The 11,911-nt window shown below is 30.9% G+C and overlaps 1 non-coding gene across 1 annotated transcript; it reads left to right on the top strand.

Moving 5' to 3' along the window:
* The first annotated feature begins 10,740 nt into the window (after positions 1–10,740).
* Positions 10,741–10,848, top strand: LOC131172363 (small nucleolar RNA R71). The gene has a single exon (XR_009142843.1). It is a non-coding gene; the product is annotated as a small nucleolar RNA R71 (small nucleolar RNA).
* Positions 10,849–11,911: the final 1,063 nt, after the last annotated feature.

Genomic DNA, 11,911 nt, shown 5'->3' with positions numbered 1-11,911 from the left:
AAATTTTGAATTCTTTCTTTGTGAGTTTGTTGTGTAAAGTATTAAAAAGGTAGAGATAAAGAAAGTTTCTTTTGGTTTTGGCCCTTAATTGTATCGCTGTTTGTAGAATTTTAATTTTCTATTGCTTGGACATGTTGCTGTCTTAAATTTGCAAATTTTTGTCAGGTCCAAGTTTGGTCTTCATTGTTTCTGCATGTTCTTTTCTACAAAATCTGGTGCAGAGTTCCGCTACTCGCTTTGGTTTTTAGTTTTTTGCTTCTCTTGCCTCATGCACATAGCTATATTAATATTTTGGCTTTGTCTCATGGGTTTTTGGATCTTTGTAATGTCCAACTTTATATGTCTGTTTTCACTTTGCTATAGTTGTTATCTAATATTCTATAGGTTTTTTTCACTTAGCTAGTTGTTGCCTAGGATTAGGCATACGGGTGAGGCCTATCGGCCTGGTTTTAGCTAGCGATCTGATTTTTATTTAATAAAATATCACTACTGACAAAAAACAATGGGTTTTGGCTTGTTATTATTATTATTATTACATCCATTCATATGGTCCACTTTCTCCATGGAACCCATCAAATTGACTTTTAACAAAACAACTCAAAACTTTTTGAAAGAAACATGCAATCTTTTTTCGTTCATTGATATTTTTGATTAACTGATAAAAATAATTAATTAATCTATTATAATTTTAAATTTTTGTGGTTTCAAATTTGAATTCAATTGGAACTGAATTAAAAATAATAATTAATAATGTTTTCTCATCATTAAATTGACAATACATTCATCTATGTCTATTTATGAAGGGAACACCGATTTTAATCAAATTGGCTTCATTATTTATAGTATTCAAAATTATATTTTTTAATATTTACTTTAATTTTAGTGTTTATATAAATTTTATATAAATTTAAAATTCTTAAATTTTAAAATTTCATTGTTTATATAATTTTAGATTTTATATAAATCTAAAATTTATTGTCTTACTTGTATTTAAAGTCTGCTTAATTAAATTTTTATTATAATATAATTTAAAATAAAATTTTATAAAAATATTTTCATGATTTATATTATTTATAAAAATAAAAAAGTATTTTATTATTTTTTATTAAATAAATTATTTTAAAAATAGGAAGGTATTTTATTATTTTCTATTAAATATGAAGTTCTATTAGAAAAATTTTCAAAGAGTTTGTATCCATAAAATTTAAGTGGAGAACTTTAATATAAATAATATATAAATTTGGATTGTATGTTAAAAGTGATTCTCCTTATAGATAACCATAATTAGTTAAAGTCAATGAGTGCGAAATCCTTTCATCAAAACAACTATATAATAATATAAGATTAATTATTTTTTCAAAATTTTAAAAATTTTCATAATAATATTTTTATGAAAGGAAAATCCTTTTTCTAACTTTTAGCATAATTAGAAATTTTCATTCCTCGTCGTCTTCATAAAAAAAAAAGAAAAATTAAAAAAAAAAATAGTAAACTTCAAAACCATATTAACAAGCCTGTGCAAGGATGTCAAGAAAAAGCTCATATACGTAACTATCATTTATCGTATAGTTAAAAAAAATAATAAATATCATTTATTGTCCTGAATTCTACATGCAACAGTGTGTATTCTTCTCTTTCTCTTTAATTATATCTTTATATATAAAATAAGAAAAATTCAAGCATTACAAAATTTTAATATTTTATCTTTTAAATTTATATAAAGTAATTTATTTCATAAAAATACATATTATATTAATAAAAATAATATTCCAAAAATAAAATATAAAATTTTAATATTATAAGAATATGTAATAAAATATTATTGTGAATTTCACAAAATAATAAAAAATTATAAAATTTCCAATGATAGAAATGTGAAAATTTCATTAATATTGAATCATTAATACTATTTATAAGGGTAACATAATACGTGTAAGTAAAGTAGGAATATTTTAAATTTTAAAAAAAATCCTAAACTAATACATTGTTAATATTATTAATAAAAACAACATAATATGTACATTGCTAAAAGTAGTATAAGAAGATGATTTAATTCTAAACTATATAGAAAAGCAAGATTAAAAATAAATTCTAACTTTATTTAAGATTAACAAATTAAACATATGAAAAAATAAAATATACAAAGCACATTAAATTTAATTAACTATTAAAAATCAATATATTATTACTATATCATATGCCAAAAATTAAGAGAAAACTATATATAAAAATTAAATCACAAGTATGGCAATGAGTATAAATGACGTACAATGCATGTAGAGATGTCAATGAGGAGGATATCCTGTTGAGACTTGAACCCAATTAATTTTTTAAATTTATGTAAAATTACTCAAACTCATTTCAAATTCGATTTTTATGATTCAAAAATTACTACAACTCGTTTAATTTTATATATTTTATAGTTAACATTTTACATAAAATAATATTTTTATTAATAATTTATATTTTAAAATTTAATAATTCTATAAAATATTTAAATTCTATAAAAATTTAAATATAATATATAAAAATTTATAAATATTATTGTAAAAAAAATATATATTTTATATTTAATTAATTATTTATATAAACAGATTCAGGTAATGAATACACAATATGTAAAACCTGAACTTAAATCAAACCTAGCACGAGTATTATTTCTTAAATCTAAATCCATTACAAATTTTATTATGTACTATCTAAATTCTCATATCAGGTTCAGTCAAATCAAATATTTGAAAACACTAAATGCATGATAAAAAAAACCTAGTTATAAATAAATATATAATTGAACCTTATTTTTATTTAATTGTGGAGCTTTTTTATTGTATTAGCAAGATTGGTGGAATGGATGCTCATTTTATTTTTGATTTGGAAATTCTTAAATGAGATGGGATTGCTAGAGTTTGCATCTTGTGCTATGCGGTAGACACTTAATTATTAAAATATTAATCTAATGAGATGTCACATATTCTTATGGAATTCTTAATACTTGTTTTAATTGTATTTTAAATAATTTATTATAAAAATTCATATCAATTAAAGTATTGGTAATATAAGTTACCAGTCTTTAAAAACACATAAATTAATAATGTTGTATTTTATAAAATTTAAAATTTTCTATTTAAAAAAAAATTCATCATTGAAACTTAATTTCTAATTAATCCTATGAATTAACTAAAAGTACATTAAATAATTCAAATAAAATCTTAATTCTAACCAAAAAGTGACTTCTCCATTCATTCAAAATTTTTAAACACTTATAATTACGTGTAGGTTAATTCTATTGTTATTATTTTGATTGAATTATTAATATTCAAAATAATATAATATTATCATATTTATTTACTTATAGATGTCTAGTTATATTAAAGGTTAAAAACCATATGACTATAAACTAAATATACTTATATACTTATAAATATATTTATACTTATATGCTTATAAAATTATACTTGGTCTCAAATTGTTTATTTAAAATATATATTAAGTACAACTTCCAACATTAAATTTTTGTATTAAATTAATCCTCGTATACTCATTATGTCCCATAGGCTTCTTGATGTGTCCCTACCGCAAGTGCACGGGTCGTTCAAGTAGTATAGAAAAAGATATCGTTCCCACGAGGAGTTGTGTTAATGATTGAATTTTTGATGTAAAATAAAATATGTTAAAATTGTATTTTAATCAAATTAATAAAAGAAATTTAAGAATTTGAAGCAGAAGGTATGAAAATGCAAAACTAAATTCAAATAATGACTAATTTAATAATTCGCAAAATAAAGAAGTTGATAATAACGAAAATTAATAAAATAAGATTAAACTAAATACTCAAAAGTAAAATTCCAACCAATAATTGATGAAAGACGATTCTGGAGTTAAGGGTTCATATTTAAGTCATTTTGGGATTTTTCCTAGCTAGCCCAATCCATGAAATTTATGGGTTTAAAGGAGATTAATTCTAAAATCCTTTGAAAACTCTTTCGAGTGAGACAAAGAGTGCCTTAATTAACTTAATCCTACTTTCGTGGAGTTAAAATTAACCAAGACCCATTAGGTTCTTTAATCAATCTATTAAAACCCTCTTAACCCTTAGTCTATTTCTAGATCTAAGTTAATTAAGTCCAATTTCTTGATTAACTATCACTTGGTTTTCTCCTTTCGGTGCTTCAACCAAGGATTAAGAACATAACTTAAAGAGGCCCTTCATTAAGCATGTGAATAAGCACACAAGAAATGGATTAAACCTCATAAATTCATTAAATTGGGACTAACCCAGTTCAAATCTACAAAAATAACTAAAATATTACATCCCTTACTCCAGAATCAAAGTGAAACTACTCACTACCCATAATGTCTACAAGATATTCTGAATTTAAATGGAAATAAAGCTCTAATCTAAGCTAAGAAATAAAAAAAACTCAACACTAGAAATGTAGGAAAAGGTAAGAAGAGAAAGAAATCCCAAATCTGGTTGGAAATGGTGTGGAAAACTAAATGTGACTCTTCAGCTGCCCTTGCTCCTGCTCCTCTCCTTCCTTTCTTTCTTCCTCTTCTTTAAAATGGGAAAATGAGACTATTTATAGCATTTTTCTGACATGGAGCCCTAAAATGGTGTGTTCTAGGAGGAATTATCTGAGGGAATCTTCTGCCAGCTCATTAATGAACTCTTTATGGGATCGATAAGTGGATCGCATAAGTTATGCACCCTTATGCGCTACTGATTCTGGTTCACTTATGCGAAACTGCATGACTTGGTGCATAGGCTATGCACAATTCCGTGAAGGTGCATAAGGGAGGCGAGAATGTGCATAAGCTATGCAGTCTCCTTATGCACATTTCGGTTGGTTCTGGAACAGTGATTTTTCTCCTTATGCAGATCTGCATAGCTTATGCGGCAAGTTATGCACAATTTGATCAATGCATATTTCAGCTTGAAAACTTGTTTTTGACATCTTTGGCTGTAGAAGTCACTCCTCAATGGCAAAATTTCTCTTCAGTCCTTCAAAAACACCATTTTTCCTACAAAACAAAGTAAAAGATACAAATTAATCCAAAATCGACAATTATGGAAAACTAACTAATTAACTAATGAAATTAGCTAAAAATAACTAATAATAGAATAAAATAGCTATGAAATTAGACCTAAATGACTATGCAAAATGTATGCATCAAATACCCCCAAACTCAAGCTTTTGCTTGTCCTCAAGCAAACTTTAAAATATGATGCAAAATTTTTAGGGGTGCCTTATCCAAAGAGCTATGAAAATCACCTATTAAAGTAACTAAACACACCTTTAGCCATACCAACAATCCATATACCCATCCTTCAAAATGCAAAGAATCTAATGCTTATCCAAGCTTTCACCGCTTAGCCATCAAGTCAATTATCATTCAAAATCCCCAAACCAACCAATCAAAAGAGAGAGTTATGCTAAAAAGGAATTCTAGAACAATCAATAGTCAAAGTGTCTCTATATAGAATGATGGAATTAAATGAATGAATGGATGATTTTCCAATCCCATAGGCAAATTCCCTACTCCTATCTCCACTAATGTAGCAAGTACTATCAAGAGATCAAAGGTCTTTTTAGGGATGTAATGGGGCCATGGGGTTCAAAATGAGGCTAAGAAGAAAGATGGGTAAAAAGTATTCAAAGCATGAGAATATTTTCAATTTTTAAACATAAGGTACACTTCTTATTTTATTATAATTTTTTTTTCTTTTTCTTCTTTTTTTTTTTTTTTTGTATATATGGAGGAGAGAAGTACACAATGAGAATTGTCAAGTGCTAGCATAGTTTACAAAACACATAAAAATGGAGGGACATTTTGATACTTTAGACTTGTATTTTGCATTTTCTTTTGATGATTGTCCCTAAAAATGCCACCCCCAAACTCATTTCTTTTAATACTTTGGGTGGATTTTTTTCATTTTGAATGGCAATAGTGAAAAGCACATATACTAGCACTTTTACAAGATGACAAGCACTTCTTCTCCCTTTTATTGTATATTTTTTCTTTTTTTTTATTTTTATTTTTATTTTTTTTAGAAAGTGTACCTAATATTCAATATTATTCTCATGAAAAGGGTTGGAGTGTTTGGTTCATTGGCTAGGTAGCAATAAGGATTTCAAGAAAAATTAGGGATAAAAAGGCTCAAAGGGGTTTTCAAAGGTCAATTTTAATTAGGAAAAAGGGCCAAAGGTTTAAAATGAGAAGGTTTAATTCAAAGAATGCCTAATCATCTCTCTTTTTAAGTACAAGCTGGTATTTCGCCTTGAAAGGTTTAGAAAATTTGTTCTAGGATTGGTGAGACATCATTTGACTACCTTATATCCAATAACTCCCTCTAAACACTTCCATCTCCAAATGACTAGTTGGGTGGCTTTTTGGCTAAGAAGATATAGGCAAGAGATAGACACTTCGAAACCTTGCACCTCTTAGGAAACTTTCAATCCACAAACCCAACTAAAGGGTGAGTCAAATCACTCTCATAGGCAAATTTTCAAAACTCAAGGGATTTGGCAAAAGATTTTAATGCATGATGCATGATTCCTAAAAATGAGCAATGCATTAACTAAATGGAAGAAATCTATTTGTGTGCAAAGTGTATAATTTCTAAGTGATGTATAATGTGTGTGTAAATGTGTAATGTATATGTATGTATGGATGTATATGTAAAATATTTACAATATATGTAAATGGAATGGGATGAGATGCTCTTATACTCAAAATGTGAAAACTGAAGCAAAAATCAAAATGTGCACCCCCAAACTCAAAATTGGACATTGTCCTCAATGTCTCAAGCAATGCATTATCAAAACTTAAAGCAAATAGTAACTACCAGGAATTGTGAAATGTTAAGAGCAAAAAGAAAAGGTTACCTGGTATAGAGCAAATGAGAATTTAAGAGATAATGGGAATGCATAAGAAGCTGCACAGGTTATGCAGAATAAAGTGCTGTCCAGATCAGGTGCATAAGCCGTGCGGTTCTGCATGAGTGGCTATAAGGGCTGCATAGGCTATGTAAAATATTTGCATAAATTTTTTTTTTTTTTTTGGTCATGCGGAAGTGCATAAGTTATGCACTCTCCTTATGCAAGTCTCGGCAGGTCTTAACTTTTCCAGAACATGTGCATAAGTAGGATGCATAAGCCGTGCGGTTCTGCATGAGTGGCAATAAGGGTTGCATAGGCTATGTAAAATATTTGCATAAATATTTTTTTTTTTTTTTTTTTTGGTCATGCGGAAGTGCATAAGTTATGCACTCTCCTTATGCAAGTCTCGGCAGGTCTTGGAATTCAGAGTTGGTGGTTATGCGGAAGTGCATAAGCTATGCACTCTCCTTATGCACATTTCGGTTGGTCTTGGAATTCAGAGTTGGTGGTTATGCGGAAGTGCATAAGTTATGCACCCTGCTTATGCAACTCTCGGTAGGTTTTGGGATTTTGGGTTGGTGGTCATGCGGAAGTGCATAAGCTATGCACTCTCCTTATGCACCCCTCGGCAGGTTTGGAATTTTTGGGTTTCTGGTTATGCAGAAGTGCATAAGTCATGCACTCTGCTTATGCACCCCTCGGCAGGTTTGGAGTTTTTGGGTTTCTGGTTATGCAGAAGTGCATAAGTCATGCACTCTGCTTATGCACCCCTCGGCAGGTTTGGAGATTAAGAGTTTTTGGTCATGCGGAAGTGCATAACTTATGCACCCTCCTTATGCAGACTTCGGCAGAGAGAGAAAATGAAGAATTTGAAGTTATGCAAATGTGCATAAGTCATGCACTCTGCTTATGCAGGTTTCGAAAGATATGAAATTTGACAAAATTAAGCTATGCAGAGTTGCATAAGCTATGCACTCTTCTTATGCAGTTTGCAACAGGGATGAAAATGGCAAGAATTGTGGTTATGCAGAATTGCATAAGCTATGCAGTTGCTTATGCACAATTCAACAAAATTAAGATTGCAATGGAACATGATTTGCAAGTGTGAAAAATACCCTAAAATGAAGAAATATAATTCTATGAAGCATAAACCATGAGAAATTTTCACCAAAAACACATCAATATATACAAAGTTCATAAAAAATGCATCACACAAGCTTGTAGAAGATGGATCCTGCATAAAAGGCATTTGTGACCCATGCCATTTTGACTCAAAATCTACAAATCAACATTTAGCACATTAAAACTCAATAAAATCTGCATAAAGTTGCATTTATCTACAAATGATGAAATGAACTCTCCAAGTTATGCCAAGAGAATGCAATATTGTCCACCTTGAATTCCACAACCCAAATAATCTCAAAACTACAAAGATGACCAACTTACCACCATATTAACATTAAAAGCACATATACTTAAAAGTTACACACCCAACCTCACCAAAAACACAAGCCATCTGCTGCAGATACCCTTTTTGTCGCAGATTCCATTTTTCCTCCTGCATAAACCAGATAATGTACTCCCTGCACAGGTTATGCAGTAAGAACTAATCAGTTTGTGGGAGAGTTTGAAGGACAAAATTTTCAAGTTAAGGGTCACTCCCCAGCAGTTCACCAACCTTCCTCCATTAAAATATATCTACAAGGGATAAGATTCAACAATGTCAAAAATTGAATTTGGGGAGATTTAAGATAAAAACAAAGGTAATGCAAATAAAAGTAAATCAACAAAAGCAAAATAAAAGAACTTGGGGTGCCTCCCAAGAGCGCTAATTTATAGTCCTTAGCTAGACTCTTTTCATGTTTCATGGTGGCTGAAATTGGAATTTATTGCCTCTGTTTCCAATAGGTGCTTCAATGAATCTATACTTCATTTTCTTTCCATCACATGAGAAGATCCTTGTTGCTTTGTCTAAAAATCCGACCATTTCTTTCTTGACAACCTTTGGTGCATCTTTTTCTTTGAGAGATGGTTGCTTTACTTCACTTTTCTCCACTTGCTCAACTTGAAAGATTGGTGCCATAGGACAAGGTGGATTACTATTCAAATCTTGTGCAAATGCAACCTCTTTTGGATTTTCATCATTGATACTCCCTTCATGGATAAGACAACTTTCAAGAGAAGCCTTCGGATAGCTCTTTCTAAAGTGCTCTTTTACTAACTCATCAACTATATCAATTCTCAAACAAGAGTCTACATCTTCATGCTGCTTCTTCTTATCATTGCCAATGTTGAAGACTAAATGATCCTCTTCGACTCTGAGAGTAAGCTTTTCACCTTTCACGTCAATCAAAGCACCAGCTGTAGCTAGGAAAGGCCTCCCCAAAATGATTGGGATATTAGAATCCTCTTCCATGTCCAAGATGACAAAGTCAATAGGTATATAGAATTTCCCAACCTTGAGAGGCACATTCTCCAAAATCCCTTCAAGATACTTAATTGATCTGTCAGCTAACTGAAGAGAAATGTGGGTTGGCTTAAGATCTCCCATATTGAGCTTCTCATAAATGGAGAGGGGCATAAGGCTAACACTAGCCCCTAAATCACATAAAGCTTTTACAGAACATGATTCCCCAATGTGGCATGGAATTGAAAAATTCCCTGGATCCTTGAGCTTTGGAGGAAGTTTCCTTTGGAGGATAGCACTGCATTCCTCAGTTAAGGCTACAGTCTCATAATCTTTAAGTCTTCTTTTGTTTGAGAGAATTTCTTTCAAAAACTTAGCATAAGAAGGCATTTGGGAAAGAGCATCGATAAAGGGCACATTTATATATAGCTTCTTCAAAACCTCTAAGAACTTCCCAAATTGCTTATCAAGCTTGGCTTTTTGAAATCTCTGTGGAAAGGGAAGCTGTGGCTTGTAAGGCTCTGGAGGTATATATTTCTCTTCCTTCTCTCTAACCTCCTCTTTACCTTTTCTTGCACTCCCTTTTTCACTCTTTTGTTTTTCATCTCCTCAAAATCTTCCTCATTTTCTCTCTTTTCAACTTTTTCACTCTTCTCATTATGCACTATTTTACCACTCCTCGGTGTGATGGCATGACATTGCTCCTTGGATTTTCTGTTTGACTAGGAAGTTTCCCATAGAATTGGTACTTGATGAGCATGCTTGTTGTGCAATCTGATTTTCCAAAGATCCTATTGTGTGTTTGCATTTGTTCCACCTTGCTTTCATCTCTCTCAACTCTTCATCACGCTTAATTTGATTAGCAAGAATTTGTTGTAATAAAGCCTCTGTGGTGGAACTTTGTTCTTCTTTGTCTTGGTAAAGGTGCGATTTGCATTCTTTTGCTGAAAACTAGGTGGTGGTTGCCTAGGCTGTTGGTATTGATGCTCTTGTTGTTGTGATGGAAAGTTCTGAGTTGAAGCTTGATTTTGCTGATTCTCCCATGAAAAATTGGGATGATTCCTCCAAGCATATGAAGGATAATCTACTCCACAGCTCATTGTTCCTTCTGCATAAGTAACTTGTTGAGAACTTCTAAAGCATGATGATGAACTGACTAGCATACTTAAATCCTCCATTTTCTTAGCAAGGACATTAGTGAGTGCATCAAATTTGGCATTGATCATGTTGAATGGATCAAGCTCATACATTCCAACAACTTGCCTTTTTTGAGTTGGAGTTGACCCTCTTGGACTACTCCATAGATGACTGTTCTTTGCTATTTTCTCTAATAACTCATAAGCTTCATCTTCATGCTTAATGATGAATTCCCCTCCAGTTTGAGCATCAATGATTCCTCTGATAGCAGGAGTGACATTTGTGTAAAAATTCTGGTTTATCATCCATTTAGGAATGGCATGATGTGGACATTGTCTCTCCAACTCCTTCCATCTCATCCATGACTCATAAAGAGTCTCATCTTCTCTTGGTCTAAAAGCAATCATTTGATTCCTCAACTCTTGAGTTTTTCCAGGTGGAAAGTATTGGGCAAGAAATGCATCAGTGAGCTGCTCCCAATTTGTAATTGAGTTGTGAGGTAAAGAATCAAGCCAATCCAATGCTCTATCTTTCAAAGAGAATGGAAACAATTTTAGCCTTGCTGCATCATCAGATACTCCTGGTTGCTTTTGCATGTCACAGATCATAACAAACTTCTTAAGATGAGTATGAGGATTTTCTGAAGGATGACCTCCGAATTGAGAATTCTGAATCATTTGTAGTACTCCAAAATCCATCTTATAACTATTTGCATCAATTCTTGGTCTTGCTATACTCTCTCTTAAATCATCAAAATGAGGAAATGCGTGATCCATCATACTTCCCTTAGGCACATTAGCATTTACAACTTCTTCACCATGAGCTGCATTTTCATTGTTTCGATCATTTTCACCATTATCACAACTGATTCCAACTCTTTCTTCAGCCATTTCTGTTTCAATTTCAGCTGCTCTCAATGCTTCTTTTCTTCTTCTAGTTTCTTTCTTGTTGTCTCTACAAAACTTCTCAATTTCAGGATTAAATAATAAGGATGTGTCACTTGTGCTTCTAGCTCTTCTCATAAAAGATTAAAAGTACCTGAAAAAGAACAAACAAACACAAAATGAAAAGATAACAAAAATAAAACTATAAACGACTAAAATAATCAAGAATTCAATCTTAAACAAACAACTCCCCGGCAACGGCGCCAAAAACTTGATGTGTCCCTACCGCAAGTGCACGGGTCGTTCAAGTAGTATAGAAAAAGATATCGTTCCCACGAGGAGTTGTGTTAATGATTGAATTTTTGATGTAAAATAAAATATGTTAAAATTGTATTTTAATCAAATTAATAAAAGAAATTTAGGAATTTGAAGCAGAAGGTATGAAAATGCAAAACTAAATTCAAATAATGACTAATTTAATAATTCGCAAAATAAAGAAGTTGATAATAACGAAAATTAATAAAATAAGATTAAACTAAACACTCAAAAGTAAAATTCCAACCAATAATTGATGAAAGACGATTCTGGAGTTAAGGGTTCAT

This window comes from Hevea brasiliensis, chromosome 13 (genome assembly GCF_030052815.1).
Source record: "Hevea brasiliensis isolate MT/VB/25A 57/8 chromosome 13, ASM3005281v1, whole genome shotgun sequence".
Classification (NCBI taxonomy): Eukaryota; Viridiplantae; Streptophyta; class Magnoliopsida; order Malpighiales; family Euphorbiaceae; genus Hevea; species Hevea brasiliensis.
The sequence above is the reverse complement of the archived record's forward strand: the minus strand, read 5'-3'. Positions and strand labels throughout refer to the sequence as shown.